The sequence below is a fragment of the Oncorhynchus kisutch genome, linkage group LG5 (assembly GCF_002021735.2).
Source record: "Oncorhynchus kisutch isolate 150728-3 linkage group LG5, Okis_V2, whole genome shotgun sequence".
NCBI lineage: Eukaryota > Metazoa > Chordata > Actinopteri > Salmoniformes > Salmonidae > Oncorhynchus > Oncorhynchus kisutch.
In genome coordinates this window covers 10,201,180-10,218,694 of record NC_034178.2, presented here as the reverse complement: position 1 = coordinate 10,218,694, position 17,515 = coordinate 10,201,180, and positions in this window count along the sequence as shown.

The window sequence follows — 17,515 nt, the reverse complement described above, 5'->3', positions numbered from 1 at the left end:
CTTAGTCTGGTTAAATACAACAAACAAATAAAAATAACTAAATCTACTACTGGATATTGTTGCTGTCCATCTAATATAATGTGTTACAGGATAGGAGCAGTTGTTGTGATGTGACAGCCAGACAGATGCTTACCCCAATGCTCTTTCCAGTCTGCTGAATGCTGGATGGAAAAGGTCAGGGGATTGCAACATCTTAAGCAGTGGTCTGGTCTTCAACCCTGGTCCCGGTTAGTGATTTGTGGAGTCCGGTTTTGTATAGTGTTTGGTAATGCTGGGCTAGAACCAAAGCCTGCAAATCCTGTAGCTTTAAAAAAAAAAGCCCTCTGAAGTGAAATGTCATGAAAGTTATTTCATAGACCAGCTGCCTTGAGGAACATGATATGAGAAATGAATATCTCAGTGTTGCTTGCCAACTTAATCATGTTGTGTAAAAATGAGTTGGTTATGAAATAAACATAATAATTTATGCAGAGTTACATGTGTTTTAGTAGCACTGTGATCATATATTGAGCAGTTGACAAGATGTCGCCAGGAGAACAAGGCTGATGTTTTACATATTCTAACCAATTGTGTTTTTTGTTAGTTTCTTTGCGTTGTTTGTAACTTATTTTTTCACTTATTTTGTACATACTGTTTCTGCTAGCATCTCTTATGACCGAAAATAATTTCTGGACGTCAGAACTGCGATTACTCACCACGGGCTGGCAGTATCCTTTTTTCCCTTTAACGAGTCCGACGAAGGGAATGATATACTGCTTTCCCGGGAACAGGCCCAGATCCCCGACATTTACATGAAGAGAAGGTGGAGAAAACGGGGCCAGAGGGCCCCGTGCAATCTTTTGAAAAATAAAACCGATGACCTACGTGGAAGATTAAACTACCAACAGGACATTCAAAACTGTAATATCTTATGCTTCACGGAGTCGTGGCTGAACGACATCATTATCAACATACAGCTGGCTGGATATACTGGCTAGAGCTGCCTCTTTCAAGGAGCGAGACTCTAACCCGGAAGCTTATAAGATATCCCGCTATGCCCTCCGATCAAACAGGCAAAGCGTCAATACTGTACTAAGATCGAATCGTGCTACACCGGCACTGACGCTTGTCTGATGTGGCAGAGCTTGCAAACCATTACAGACTACAAAGGGAAGCACAGCCGAGAGCTATCCAGTGACACGAGCCTACCAGACGAGCTAAACTACTTCTATGCTCGCTTCGTTGCAAATAACACTGAAACATGCATGAGAGCACTAGCTGTTCCGGAAGATTTTGTGATCACGCTCTCCACATCCGATGTGAGTAAGACGTTTAAACAGGTCAACATTCACAATGCTGAGGGCCAGACGGATTACCAGGATGTGTACTGCGAGCATGCGCTGACCAACTGGCAAGTGTCTTCACTGACATTTTCAACCTCTCCCTGTCCGAGTCTGTAATACCAACATGTTTTAAGCAGACCACCATAGTCCCTGTGCCCAAGAACACTAAGGTAACCTGCTTATATGACTACCAACCAGTAGCACTCACGTCTGTAGCCATGAAGTGCTTTGAAAGGCTGGTCATGGCTCACATCAACACCATTATCCCAGAAACCATAGACCCACTCCAATTTGCATACTGCCCTAACAGATCCACAGATGATGCGATCTCTATTGCACTCCACACTGCCCTTTCCCACCTGGACAAAAAGGAATACCTACGAGAGAATGCTATTCATAGACTACAGCTCAGTGTTCAACACCATAGTGCCCTCAAAGCTCATCAATACACTAAGGACCCTGGGACTAAACACCTGACTCTGCAACTGGATCCTGGACTTCCTGACAAGCTGCCACCAGGTGGTAAAGGTAGGTAACAATACATCGGCCACGCTGATCCTCAACACATGGGCACCTCAGGAGTGCGTGCTCAGTCCCCGCCTGTATTCCCTCTTCACTCATGACTGCATGGCCAGGCATGACTCAAACACCATCACAAAGGTTGCTGATGACACAACGGTGGTAGGCCTGATCACCGACAACGACGAGACAGCCTATAGGGAGGAGGTCAGAGACCTGGCCGTGTGGTGCCAGGACACCAAAACAGTCGTGAAGAGGGCACAACAAAACCTATTCCCCATCAGGTGACTGAAAAGATTTGGCATGGGTCCTCAGATTCTCAAAAGGTTCTACAGCTGCACCATTGAGAGTATCCTGGTTGCATCATTGCCTGGTATTGCAATTGCTCGGCCTCCGACCGCAACGCACTACAGAGGGTAGTGCTTACGGCCCAGTATATCACTGGGTCCAAGCTTCCTGCCATCCAGGACCTCTATACCAGGCGATGTCAGAGAAAGGACGTAAAAATTGTCAAAGACTCCAGCCACCCTAGTAATAGACTGTTCTCTGTGCTACTGCACGGCAAGCAATACCAGAGCACCAAGTCTTTGTCCAAGAGGCTTCTAAACAGCTTCTACCCCCAAGCCATAAGACTCCTGAACATCTAATCAAATGGCTACCAAGATGATTTGCATTTCCGCCCCCAACTCTTTTACACCGCTGCTACTCTCTGTTGTCATCTCTAAATAGTCACTTTAATAACTCTATCTACATGTACATATTACCTCAACTAATATTGACTCTGTACCGGTACCCCCCTGTATATAGTCTCGCTATTGTTATTTCACTGCTTTTATTTCCTATTTTTATTTGTTTTTTTTTAACTGCGTTGTTGGTTAGGGGCTCGTAAGTAAGCATTTCAATGTAAGGTCTACATATGTTGTATTCGTCACATGTGACTAATACAATTTGATTTGACTGTATAATTGACAGGTTACATGACCACTGGTGGATTCACTTGATTTGGCAAACATGTAAACAGAGAACCCAACAAATCAATCTCACTAATCCAGTCAGTTTGAGTCTGAGCTTTTCTGGGTTGGATTCGTAGAAAAAAATATCAGTCTAGTTCTGTGGCTGGATCTGCCCACCTTTAACAGTGCATCATGTAACAGAAGATAGGGGGCGCTAGAGAGCGTGGTATGTAGTAGACGTGCTTTGCTAGAGCTCTGCTCAATTTTGAAACAAATTAATATTTATCTTAACCTCTCACAACCTAGAACATCAAACAAATGTCTGGCAATATGACAAAGAGAAAAGGCACCAAAAAAGGGTGGGCTAAACAAGATCATTTGAATGAGAGAGACAACGAACCAATTTCAACATCACCGACCCATGAGTTAGCTGAAGATGCTGGCTCCCAAGAGTTCCCCACAGAACCTACTCAAAGTGACCTACTGGCTGCTATAAACTCACTAAGCAAGAAGGTGGACACAAGTTTGGATGATATCTCAAAGAGTATTGGGACTTTGACAGAAACTGTGAAGGCAACTAGGGGCAGGGTGCATGAGGTTGAGCAGACGAAAGTCGATCACGAGGCCAGGCTACAGGAAGTAGAAGCAGCACAACATTCAACATTCAACACAACATTCAAAAATGACAACAAAACCCTGAAAGCCTGATTGGAAATGCTCGAGACGCATTCAAGACGCCAGAACAACTGAATATTTGGGATCCAGGAGGACACCGAGAAAGGGAAACTTTCTGAATTTGTCGTCTCGGAGCTGATACCGGCATTGCTGGGAAGTGAACAATTCAAAACGGCCATCCTGATCGACCATGCACACAGATCACAGGCAACTAAACCGGACAAGGGCGCGCCACTAAGGCCATTCATCGCACGGCTGCACTATCCCCAGACCGGGGATCTCATCCTAAAGCTGGCTAGTCAAAAGTTCTCCCTTAACTAAAATGGAGCCAGGGTGTCTTTCTACCCAGATCTTACTTTGGAGGTGAGGACCCAACGGAAAGAGTATGATGAGTTAATCAAGAAATGCAGAGTGGCCAACATCCGATATGGATTCCTCTTCCCAGCCCGGTTTAAGGTGACAGTCGAGGGATCAACACGTACATTTGACAACCCAAAGGTGTCCGATCTGTTCTTGTCAAGCAAGCTCCCTGGCTGAGGATACAGAACGGCTGTGTCAACCGGCTAAATACAGGCCAGGAATGTGTTTGGATTTCCAGCCTATGTCTTTTCGATCAGAAGATCAGAAATTGGGACTTATATGATGGGTGAGATGTTATGGCTTATATAGCATTATTTAGCCTATCATGTTTTAGCGCCACTCACCCCCTAACGTGAGAGTTGAGTGTTATTTAATATTAGTTTATATGCGGAGCATCTATAGATGACGAGTTAGGGTGTCTAGACATACAGCTTGAACTAAGGTTTGTGTGTTAGTCAACGAGTGCTTCGTTTGGGGAAGTCACTCAGTAATGGGACGGGAGGGGGGATGGGGTCTGTGTTTTATGTTCACATTTATTACAGGTGGCATGACAAGCTCCCGCACAGCTGGAAGTTTTTCTTTGGGGTTTTATATGAAAGCAACAATTTGCCCTAAAATAAGAAATGCCACATAGTGACCGAGCACAGAGTAGACCTGGTGGAATAAAGATAGTCAGCTGGAACTGTAATGGCTTAGGTCATGTCGTGAAACGAGCTAAGGTTTTTTCTCATCTTAAATCACTGGGTGCTGACATAGTGCTTCTTCAAGAAACTCATATTAAAAGCTCGGCTCAGGCCAAGCTACGAGTCGGCTGGATCGGTCAGATATACCAGTCTAATTTTGATGCAAAAGCAAGAGGGGTAAGCATTCCTGATGAGGAATAACTTTCCTTTTGTTTACTCATCCTCGATTTCAGATCCTAATGGTCGGTATATTATTGCGGCTGGAACACTGAATTCGAACCAATAACCTTGGTCAATTTATATGGACCCAACTTTGATGATCCATTATTTTTTCAAAGGGTATTTAAGGACATACCAAATATCTCGGATACAAGTGTTATTGTTGGAGGGGACTTTAACTGTACGTTAGATCCTCTTTTAGATAAACAGCTATCAAGGTCACTTCAACAATCAAATGCCAGTGTCTGTCTAAATACATTGATGACAAACCTTAACATTGTCCATATTTGGAGGCTGATGCAGCCAACAGATAGGGATTATTCTTTATTTTCGTCGGTTCATAAATCATATTCCAGAATTTACTATTTTTTTGTTGGACTCCAAACTAATTTCAGCAGCTGCGTCTGTTACCCATCACCCTATTCTCTGTCCATGGTGCTGGAACTCGACAATATGTATACAGGTCGGATACCGTGGCTCTTAGACACATACTTGTTGAAAGACGAGACTTTTTGTCAGTATTTGAAGGAGCAGATTGCCTTTTTCCTCAGAGCTAACGACATGGGGAATGTTGACTACTCCACCCTTTGGGAATCTCTAAAGGCTGTGATTAAAGGTTACGTTATTTCTTATACATCAGAGAGGAAGAAACGTGCCAATACTAGGCTGAGAGAAATTGAAAGAGAGTTAGGGGAACAGGAGAACGCTTTTAGGACGAATTCCTCGTATACAGTCCTTGAGAAGATCACAAAGTTGAAATATGAATACAATACCATCCGTTCGAAACGGGTGGGCTCTTTACTTGCTAGAACGCAACAAAGTTATTTTGAACTGGGTGACAAACCACAAATTATTAGCAAGACAACTAAGGCATGTACAGGCATCTAGAGCTATTCACAAACTGAAAAGACAAGAAGGGTAAACTTGTAACAGATCCGCAGGATATTAATAAATGCTTTGCACAGTTTTACTCAGAGCTATACCAATCAAAATACGATGCTACTGATCCACAAACTATGGAACACTTCCTCACTGAATGTGAACTTCCTAAACTAGACATGGGTGCAGCTGCTGCACTCGATGCTGGAATAACTTTAGAGGAAATTAACACAGCGATAGCACAATTTCCAAACAGCAAGGCCCCTGGGCCCGATGGATATGTAATAGAATTCTATAAGGACTGCGCCAGTCTAGCTCCACTTATGTTGCGAATGTTTAAACATTCCAAAGAAAATGCCAAACTCCCGCAAACACTGTATGAGGCTACAATAGCACTGATCTTGAAAAAAAGATAGAGATTACGTGGAGATGTTGTCTTATCGCCCCGTGTCGTTACTCCCCATAGAAAATAAGGTGTTGACAAAGATATTGGCAAACCGAATGAAAAAATATATTTCTGACATCATACACCCTGACCAGACAGGTTTTATCGACATATACACTACAATTTGAGACGCCTTTTCAACGCAATGTATCATGATCATAGAGTTGAGGCAGTTGTAATAGCTCGGTTTGGAAAGGAATTTATTGATTGGATAAGAGTTATTTATACACACCCAATGGTGTCCGTGGTAACCAATCAGGAAATGTTACAGTCATTCCGCCTGTTTAAGGGTTGCCGACAGGAGTGCCCTATTTCGCCTGCTCTCTTCGCTATAGCCATGGAACCCCTTGCTACTCTGATTTGTGCATGTGCCGATATAGCTCCGGTTAAAATAGAGATGCAGACAAAATTTCCAAATGCAAATTATGTTATTTTGTTTTTATCCAAGCATAAAACTTATATTCCCCCTTACTTAACTTGATAAATACAGTCGGCTCCTTCTCTGGCTACAAGATAAACTGGCAAAAATGCGAATTGATGCCGATTTCACTATTTCATGATATGCAATTTCTGCAATATACCCCATTTAGAACAGTGAGGGACAAGTTCACAAACCTTGACATTGTAGTGACAAGAACACTTGATCAGCTTTGAAAACGAATTGGGGCATGAACATTTATTTTGTTATTAAACAAAATATAGATTTTTGGAAAACTCTGCCTTTCTCCTTGGTTGGTCGTATAAACGCTATTAAAATGGCTGTCCTACCCAGGTTTCTTTACCTCTTCCAATGTCTACCCAATTTCATACCACAACACTATTTTAAGAAACTGGACTCAATAGTAATTCCATTTTTATGGGATAACAAGGCAGCCAGAATTTCAAAGAAGCATTTATGCAAGTACAAGATAGAGGGGGGCTTTAGCCTTCCTCACTTTAAACTGTATTATTGGGCTGCTAATCTGAATATTGTGTCTTTCTGGAGGGAAAGTTTACCTGCGATGAGACAGAAGGATATGCCTGCATGGCTTTTGATTGAGCAGGCCTCCTGTCAACGTTCCTCAATCCCTGCACTTGTTAATAGCCCATCATATGTGAAAAAATCCACTTATGACTCTAATCCAGTCATTTGTCATACGCTTAGGATCTGGAAACAGATGAGGTATTTTCTTAACATACCCACTGTATACATTGACAACCCGATTTGCCTGAATCAATGCTTTCCACCCTGCATTGGATGATATGGTGTTTTCACAGTGGAGAGAGAAGGGGCTCACAACAATTGATAACTTATACATTGATGGTCAGTTTGCTTCATTTCAGATACCTCCAAATCAGGAATTTCTTAAGGACATATATCCCACAGACATACAGTGCCTTGCGAAAGTATTCGGCCCCCTTGAACTTTGCGACCTTTTGCCACATTTCAGGCTTCAAACATAAAGATATAAAACTGTATTTTTTGTGAAGAATCAACAACAAGTGGGACACTATCATGAAATGGAACAACATTTATTGGAAATTTCAAACCTTTTTAACAATCAAAAACTGAAAAATTGGGCGTGCAAAATTATTCAGCCCCTTTACTTTCAGTGCAGCAAACTCTCTCCAGAAGTTCAGTGAGGATCTCTGAATGATCCAATGTTGACCTAAATGACTAATGATGATAAATACAATCCACCTGTGTGTAATCAAGTCTCCGTATAAATGCACCTGCACTGTGATAGTCTCAGAGGTCCGTTAAAAGTGCAGAGAGCATCATGAAGAACAAGGAACACACCAGGCAGGTCCGAGATACTGTTGTGAAGAAGTTTAAAGCCGGATTTGGATACAAAAAGATTTCCCAAGCTTTAAACATCCGAAGGAGCACTGTGCAAGCGATAATATTGAAATGGAAGGAGTATCAGACCACTGCAAATCTACCAAGACCTGGCCGTCCCTCTAAACTTTCAGCTCATACAAGGAGAAGACTGATCAGAGATGCAGCCAAGAGGCCCATGAACACTCTGGATGAACTGCAGAGATCTACAGCTGAGGTGGGAGACTCTGTCCATAGGACAACAATCAGTCGTATATTGCACAAATCTGGCCTTTATGGAAGAGTGGCAACAAGAAAGCCATTTCTTAAAGATATCCATAAAAAGTGTTGTTTAAAGTTTGCCACAAGCCACCTGGGAGACACACCAAACATGTGGAAGAAGGTGCTCTGGTCAGATGAAACCAAAATTGAACTTTTTGGCAACAATGCAAAACATTATGTTTGGCGTAAAAGCAACACAGCTCATCACCCTGAACACACCATCCCCACTGTCAAACATGGTGGTGGCAGCATCATGGTTTGGGCCTGCTTTTCTTCAGCAGGGACAGGGAAGATGGTTAAAATTGATGGGAAGATGGATGGAGCCAAATACAGGACCATTCTGGAAGAAAACCTGATGGAGTCTGCAAAAGACCTGAGACTGGGACGGAGATTTGTCTTCCAACAAGACAATGATCCAAAACATAAAGCAAAATCTACAATGGAATGGTTCAAAAATAAACATATCCAGGTGTTAGAATGGCCAAGTCAAAGTCCAGACCTGAATCCAATCGAGAATCTGTGGAAAGAACTGAAAACTGCTGTTCACAAATGCTCTCCATCCAACCTCCAACCTTCGCAAGGCACTGTATAAGCCAAATACTCCTACATTAGACAGCCTGATCCTTGTCAAACCCCATTCAAAAGGGTTGGTCTCTAGACTGTATGATGTGCTACAGGCCCACATAGAGGTATCCACAGACACCATTAAAAGGACTTGGGAACAAGAACTTGGTTCAGAAATCTCAGATGAGGACTGGGTATAAGCTCTCAGGAATATAAACCAAAGTTCAGTGAATGCCAGACACAACCTTGTACAGTTTAAGGTGATACACAGGTTACATTACTCTAAAGTAAAACTGCATAAAATATTCCCGGACAACTCACCACTGTGTGAGAGGTGCAAGCAGAATGAGGGGACTTTGACCCACTTATTTTGGACACGCAAATAAAACAATGAGTGGTTTGGAAGGTGAGTCCAAAAATGTATTGTATTCTGCTGCATAAATGATGTACAGTCGAAGTCGGAAATTTACATACACCTTAGCCAAGTACATTTAAACTCAGTTTCACAATTCCTGGCATTTAAATCCTAGTAAAAAATCCCTGTCAGTTAGAATCATCACTTAATTTTTTTAAATGTGAAATGTCAGAATAATAGTAGAGTGATTTATTTCAGCTTTAATTTCTTTCATCACATTCCCAGTGGGTCAGAAGTTCACATACACTCAATTAGTATTTGGTAGCATTGCCTTTAAATTGTTTAACATGGGACAAACGTAGCCTTCCACAAGCTTCCCACAATAAGTTGGGTGAATTTTGGCCCATGTAACTGAGTCAGGTTTGTAGGCCTCCTTGCTCGCACACGCTTTTTCAGTTCTGTCCACACATTTTCTATAGGATTGAGGTCAGGGCTTTGTGCTGGCCACTCCAACACATTGATTTTGTTGTCCTTAAGCCATTTTGCCACAACTTTGGAAGTATACTTGGGGTCATTGTCCATTTGGAAGACCCACTTGCGACCAAGCTTTAACTTCCTGACTGATGTCTTGATGTTGCTTCCTCCCTCGTGATGCCATCTATTTTGTGAAGTCCCTCCTGTAGCAAAGCACCCCCACAACATGATGCTGCCACCCTCATGCTTCACATTTGGGATGGTGTTCTTCGGCTTGCAAGCCTCCCCCTTTTTCCTCCAAACATAACGATGGTCATTATGGCCAAACAGTAATATTTTTGTTTAATCAGACCAGAGGACATTTCTCCAAAAAGTACGATCTCTGTCCCCATATGCAGTTGCAAACTGGAATCTGGCTTTTTTATGGCGGTTTGGGAGCAGTGGCTTCTTCCTTGCTGAGCGGCCTTTGAGGTCATGTCGATATAGGACTCGTTTTTACTGTGGATATAGATACTTTTGTATCTGTTTCCTCCAGCATCTTCACAAGGTCCTTTGCTGTTGTTCTGGGATTGATTTGCACCTTTCGCACCAAAGTACGTTAATCTCTAGGAGACAGAACGTATGTCCTTCCTGAGCTGTATGATGGCTGCGTGGTCCCATGGTGTTTATACTTGCATATTATTGTTTGTACAGATGAACGTGGTACCTTCAGGCGTTTGGAAATTGCTTCTAAGGATGAACCAGACTTGTGTAGGTCTACAATTTTTTCTGAGGTCTTGGCTGATTACTTTTGATTTTCCCATGATGTCAAGCAAAGAGGCATTGACTTAAGGTTGGCCTTGAAATACATTGTCACGACTTCCGCCGAAGTTGGTCCCTATCCTTGTTCGGGCGGCGTTTGGCGGTCGAAGTCGCCGATCTTCTCGCCATCGCTGGTCCTCTTTTCATTTTCCTTTGGTTTTGTCTTGTATCACACCTGGTTCCAATCCCATTCATTATATGTTGTGTATTTAACCCACTGTTCCCCCTCATTGTCCTTATCGGTGATTGTTTGTTTGTAAGCTGTGTACAAGATATGTTCTGGTGTGCGACAGGTTTTGTACCCACTTGTATTATTTTGTATATTTTTGTTTTCTGAGTTTTTGAGCACTTATTAAACTGCTCCGTTTCATACCAAATTCAATCTCCTACGCCTGACTTCCCTGCCACCAGCACGCACCCTTACATACATCCACACGTACACCTCCAATTGACTCAAATTATGTCAGTTAGCCTATCAGAAGCTTCTAAAGCCATGACATAATTTTCTGGAATTTTCCAAGCTGTTTAAAGGCACAGTCAACTTAGTGTATGTACATTTCTGACCCACTGGAATTGTGATACAGTGAAATAATCTGTCTGTAAACAATTGTTGGAAAAATTACTTGTGTCATGCACAAAAGTAGATGTCCTAACCGACTTGCCAAAACTATAGTTTGTTAACAAGAAATGTGTGGAGTGGTTGAAAAGGAGTTTTAATGACTCCAACCTAAGTATATGTGAATGTTTGACTTCAACTGTAATATGTCAGGGAGATATATATTTTATCTTTATTTAACTAGGCAAGTCAGTTAAGAACAAATTCTTATTTTCAATGACGGCCTAGGAACAGTGGTTTAACTGCCTGTTCAGGGGCAGAACGACAGATTTGTACCTTGTCAGCTCGGGGGTTTGAACTTGAAACTTTCCGGTTACTAGTCCAACGCTCTAACCACTAGGCTACCCTGCCACCCCAAATTTATACTGTAGCTAAGAAAGTAATAACATTACTAAGTGTATTTTGTGTACTGTAGTAAGCTGTTAGTAGGCCATGTGACTCACGCTAGTAATTTGGTCCCTTTTCCCCTCTTAATTAGCCTACAGCTTTTTTTAGAGAATGGTAATCAAATATTTTAAGAGCTTTCATTGTCTGCTTATTTGCCCCTGTTATTTATCCTACTGTTCTGACTTGGTGTACAGGGAGAATAGTGTAAGAACGGCCCATGTTCTGAATTATGTCGCTGTTCATTTCAAAACTTCTGAACAAATAGTTATATTGACAACATCCATCCTAGCTCGCTCATTCATGTCTTAATTGAAATGACGGATTGCCTCTTATCCGCTCGTCGTTCCATAATGCCATAGTTTGTACATCTCGATTGTTAGTAGAAAACACATTTGTTTAAACAAGTCAGCCATATCAGGTATGTTTTTTTTTAAAGGCAGTAAATGAGGCTGAGTGACCTGCGTTCGCTGTCAGACAAGGATCCGCTGATAGCCAGGTGTAGCAGTGGTAATGTCTTTAAAATCAATGTCAGTACAGCAGATGGTAAGACATTGATGTTTTGGTTATCACATATAATGTCAAGTCTCCTTATTTCATCATCATGTGAGTCTGAACCATTAGCAAGTATTGTTGTAACCTTTGCAGCGTCCACAGACACTGATAGAAAGTGAGGCGTGTTTGGGGAGAAAGCAGAGATGCCCCAGGGAAGCGCGCCAATATGGCATATTGAGGGGAGAGAGGGGGTGGTGGGGGTCGGATGGCATGTCGACGAGAGAGAGAGGGGATGGGGGTGGATGGCATGGCAAGGGAAGAGAGGGGTGGGGGTGATGAGGGGGTGGATGCCCTGGAGCACACCCACTCAATGATGGCAGTGGAGGTAGTTCAAAGTGGGTCGATAGGGTCATTTCAGAAGGTAAACTGATTGAAGTCATTTCAGGGGGTTGGCTGATTTAGGTAATTTCAGGAGGTAGACTGACTAAAGCCTGAGAAAACTGAGCATACATGTATTTAATCATGACAACAATTACTTTAATTCAACCCTGTCTTATCTTGTAATAAAGACCAAAAAAATATTAAAAATGAGTGCAATAATTTGTGTCTCCAATTAAAATGACAAATACATGTAGTTAAGGGGAATTTCACCCTGGGGGAATCTGGGTTTGCTTAATCATGTCTGAGGACTTTCTAGGTCCGTGAGATGTGTTTCACATATAATTGCCCAGGAGGAAGGCAGGTCTGGACTTTGCGCGCTGAATGAGATTCTCTTTGACAGCTTCCGGTGTATTGATGGGAGGGCGAGATCTGAAAATAAATGTAATCTTGCTTTGTGGCATTTCGCGAAGGCTTTATGTGATACTGATCGCACTATGCATTTTTGGTTGTCCTTGTTCGATCGAGCCATTGAATGCCTTTCAGTGATGTTCCTATCAGCGGATTTATTGCTAAATATACAAGCTGACATTTCTGTCTGACATCTGTTTGATGCTGCAGAACCCCGTTCAATTTATGCGAATATATTCGGGTTAATCCATAAAGGCAGACAAATTTTGAGGATTGATCGAAAATACATATTTATTTTATGGTCCTTTATCCGGCTTCGGTACACTGGCAATGGTGTTTTGGCATGGTGGGCTGTGTAAGCAGAGTGCTTGTGGCAAATGGTTTTGTCTCGTCTTTGGTGTACAGCCAGATGGATAAGACTACCGGAAGTGGTGTAGGGCTCGAAGACCGTAGCCAACAATTGCTTGGACCTCATGCAGAAGATTTGCTCGTACTGCACGTCTCTTGGAAAGACGTGGCTGTGGTGTTACCATTTTACAGTTTTTGTGGACGGGAAGTAGGGCAACACGCCTTTGTTGGTAAAGGTGTCAACGGATTGGGACCTAAGTGTTTAGAGACAGACTAGTGTATCGTTTAGGAACAATGAGGGATATTGGGGGCTGCTTTTGAGAGGAAAGATCAGTCAACAAAGTGAATGGGTGGGGGGGGGGGCTAAAAGTCTTAGGAGGGCAGATCTTACACAGTATGTATTGTTGTGTATGGAAGATTGAGGAGAAATGGCACCCTTCAATCATTCTCATACACAACAATAAATGTATTGTCTCTAAGCACAACCAAACCCCCTTCCTTACCTCAAAGACCTATCTGTAAACCTCCCCCAGCTCATTGACTTTGACAGATCATTCTTGTCAATAGTAGCAGCGGATTTTTGTGGACGTGTCTTTGTATTGTGTTTTGAGAATCTGCAGAGAGAAGAATGAGGTGTTTGTGTCATTACTGTGGTCTTGATTCTATACCTTTCAGTGTCCCCAACTCGTTTTTGTCCCACAATCTTGTTGTGTGTCTCCTCCCTCATGCTTGTGTACCCAGAAGACCTCCACTTTCAGTAGGGCCTGTGGAAGGACTCCAGATAACCTGAGTTTTACAAATAAGGTGAAAGGTAAAAACAGAAAAGGGGTAGACTAAATGTACTACATGGTCTGGGAGGTACTCTGTGGTCCTCAGGCCACATCTAAAACACAAACCCATACAAACACTACCCAATTCATATTAATGACATGCTTACTGCAAAGTGAGCTATCTTAGCCTTCAGCTTGTAAATATTTTGCCAACTTACCATCTTGGGGTTGGAAACACATACTGTTGGAATCAGATGATGTAATATATCCCCTACAACAAAGCACACAACAATACACAATTTAACCACCCCACTAATTGTATTGATCTCTATTAGACTGGCTAGCTTAGCACACCTAACATGGACATTTCAATATTGTCAATATTGTTGAGTCACTAAATTGGCAGCAAGATTGCCAGCCATCTGAGAATCAACTAACCAACCATAGACAATGTATACACATTCACCATTACTACCAACACACCGAGATTGAGTTAGCTATATCTACAATTCTATTTTTAGTAACAGTGTTTTTCAGACAAGGGTGGGGAATAAATGCTACCAGATTGAGTTACTCTTATTTGCTAACGCTAGTCAAAGATAGCAGAGTAAACATGTTTGTCTGTTGGACTCTGTGCTACAGAGTCCAATGGCGGTGAGTTTTAAACCACTTCAGCCAGCTCTTGGTATTGCATTGGTGATATTAGGCTTGCGTGTGGCTGCTCGGCCATGGAAACCCATTTCATTAATTATTGAATTTATTTATTTAACCAGGAAAACCACATTGAGACCCAGAGTCTCTTTTTCAAGGCAGACCTGGCCAAGAAGGCAGCAACAATCAATACAGTATAGAATTAAAACACTACAACAAGAATTTAATTACATTTAAACAATAGAACAACAAGATCCAGCCTAAAAATAACATTTACACTCTAACAGAATCACCCATAAATATTTAAAATTCATGCAGTGGCACTACCACAAAGCATGGATTGTAGACTATTTCATGCCTCTGGTGCACAAGACGAGAAGGCAGTCTTGCCTAATAATGTAAATGTCCTGTCCTGGGGACTTTAAGTAGCAACCAACTAGCAGACCGGGTATGGTAACTGCTGGTGGTGAAGGAGACCAGACTGCAGAGGTAAAGAGGGAGTTTACTCAACATGACTTTGTAGATGAACATATACAAATGTAGCTTTCTGCGCATATAAAGTGACGTCCAACCTAACATTTGGTACAAAGTGCAATGGTGGGTGAATGATAAACAGAGTCCAGTCTCTGTAAGACGGAGGAGACTGCATGCATGTACAACAAGTCACCACAATCAATTACAGAGAGAAACGTGGCCTGAACAAGCTTCTTTCTAGCCATAAGTGGGAAGCAAGCCTTATTACAAAAATAAAAATATAATTTCAATTTAAGCTTCCTCACAAGATTATCCATATGAACTTTAAAGTACAACTTGTCATCCAACCATGTACCTAGGTATTTGTAGGATGACACTTTTTCAATGGATAAGCCACCAGATGTGACAATGGTAACCTTCTCTAGCTGAGTGCGAGCTCTGGTAAAGGTCATGAATTTAGTTTTTTGTACATTCAAGACCACTTTGACACCATAAAGGGAGGCCTGTAGTGACTGAAAAGCAGTCTGGAGCTCTTCAACAGCCTGAACCAGAGAAGGAGCACATGAATATATGACTTGATCACCTGCATATACATGGAACTTTGCTGGTTGCATCCCATTTCCCAAATCATTAGTATCAATTGAGAATAACACAGGAGCTAAAATTGAACCTTGGGGCACACCTCTATTAATCTCAAGAAAGCTAGACTTGTGATTGTCAGTATATACACATTGGGCTCTGTCAGAAAGATAGTTCCTGAACCAATTTACTGCCAGTTCCTGAACCAATTTACCGCCCCTTCACTGACACCAATGTTACGGAGTCTACTGCCAATGTTTGTCTATGGAGATTGCAATGTTTGTGTGCTCAATTTTATTCACCAGTCAGCAACGGGTGTGGCTGAAATAGTCAAATACAGTAATTTGAAGGGGTGCCCACATACTTTTGTATTTACACTGCATTGAGAAAGTATTCAGGCTTTTTTCACAAAATAAATGAGTTACAGCCTTGTTCTAAAATGTATTAAATTGTTATTTTTCCTCAAATCTACCCACAATGACAAAGCAAAACAGGATTTGACATTTTTGCTAATTTATTTAAAAAAAACTTAAATATCAGTCACATAGGTATTCAGACCCTTTACTCAGTACTTTATTGAACTTAGAGGCAATTACAGCCTCGAGTCCTCTAGCGTATGACACTACAAGCTTGTCATACCTGTATTTGGAGAAGTTTCTCCCATTCTTCTCTGTAGATCCTCTCAAGCTCTGTCAGGTTAGAAGGGGAGCGTCGCTGCACAGCTATTTTCAAGTCTCTCCAGAGATGTCCGATCAGGTTCAAGTCTGGGCTCTGGCTGGGCCACTCAAGGACATTCAGTGACTTGTCCCGAAGCCACTTCTGCAATGTCTTGGCTGTGTGCTGAGGGGGATTGTCCTGTTGGAAGGTGAAACTTCTCCCCAGTTTGAGGTCCTGAGAGCTCTGGAGCAGGTTTTCATCAAACATCTCTGTACTTGGCGCCGTTTATCTTTCCCTCGATCCTGACTAGTCTCCCAGTCCCTGCTGCTGAAAAACATTCCTACAGCATGATGTCTCCACCACCATGCTTCACCGTAGGGATGGTGCCAGGTTTCATCCAGATGTGAGGCTTGGCATTCAGCCTTTTACAGAGGAGTGGCTTCCATGTGGCCACAACCGAAAAGGCCTGATTGGTGGAGTGCTGCAGTGATGGTTGTCCTTCTGGAAGGCTCTTCCGTCTCTACAGAGGAACTCTGTCAGAGTGACCATCGGGTTTGTGGTCACTCCCTGACAAAGGCCCTTCTCCCGATTGCTCAGTTTGGCCGGGCGGCCAGCTCTAGGATGAGTCTTGGTGGTTCCAAACTTCTTCCAATTAAGAATGATGAAGGCCACTGTGTTCTTGGGGACCTTCAATGCTGCAGAATGTTTTTGGTACCCTTCCCCAGATCTGTGCCTCGACACAATCCTGTCTCAGAGCTCTACCAACAAATACTTCGACCTCATGTCTTGGTTTTTGCTTTGACATTCACTGTCAACTGTGGGACCTTAAATAGACAGGTGTGTGCTTTTCCAAATCATGTCCAATCAATTGAATTTACCACAGGTGGACTCCAATCAAGTTGTAGAAACATCAAGGATGATCAATGGAAACAGGATGCACCTGAACTCAATTTCAAGTCTCATAGCAAAAGGTCTGAATACTGATGTAAATAAGGTATTTCTGTTTTTAATATAATGTGGAACATTTAGAAAAAACTGTTTTTGTTTTGTCGTTAAGGGGTATTGTGTGTAGATTGATGAGGAACATATTTTATTTAATCAACTTTAGAATAAGGCTGTAACGTAACAAAATGTGGAAAAAGTAAATGGGTCTGAATACCTTCTGAATGCAGTGTATATTAAAACCAGAAAAAAGGGACATTTTATTTGGGACTTTACCTTTTACAGGACCATGAGGAAACCTGTAGGAAACGATATGCTGAAGTAGTAAAAGTTACACAGAAGACTATTTTAAAAAAATGTTCTTGGAACAATTTGAGAACATTACTTTTTAAATAGAACCACGAAGTAACCCATCGGAAATGTTATGCTGAAGTAAAGAAATTACCAAAGAAGAACGTTGTTTCTTAACATTCTAGTTGAG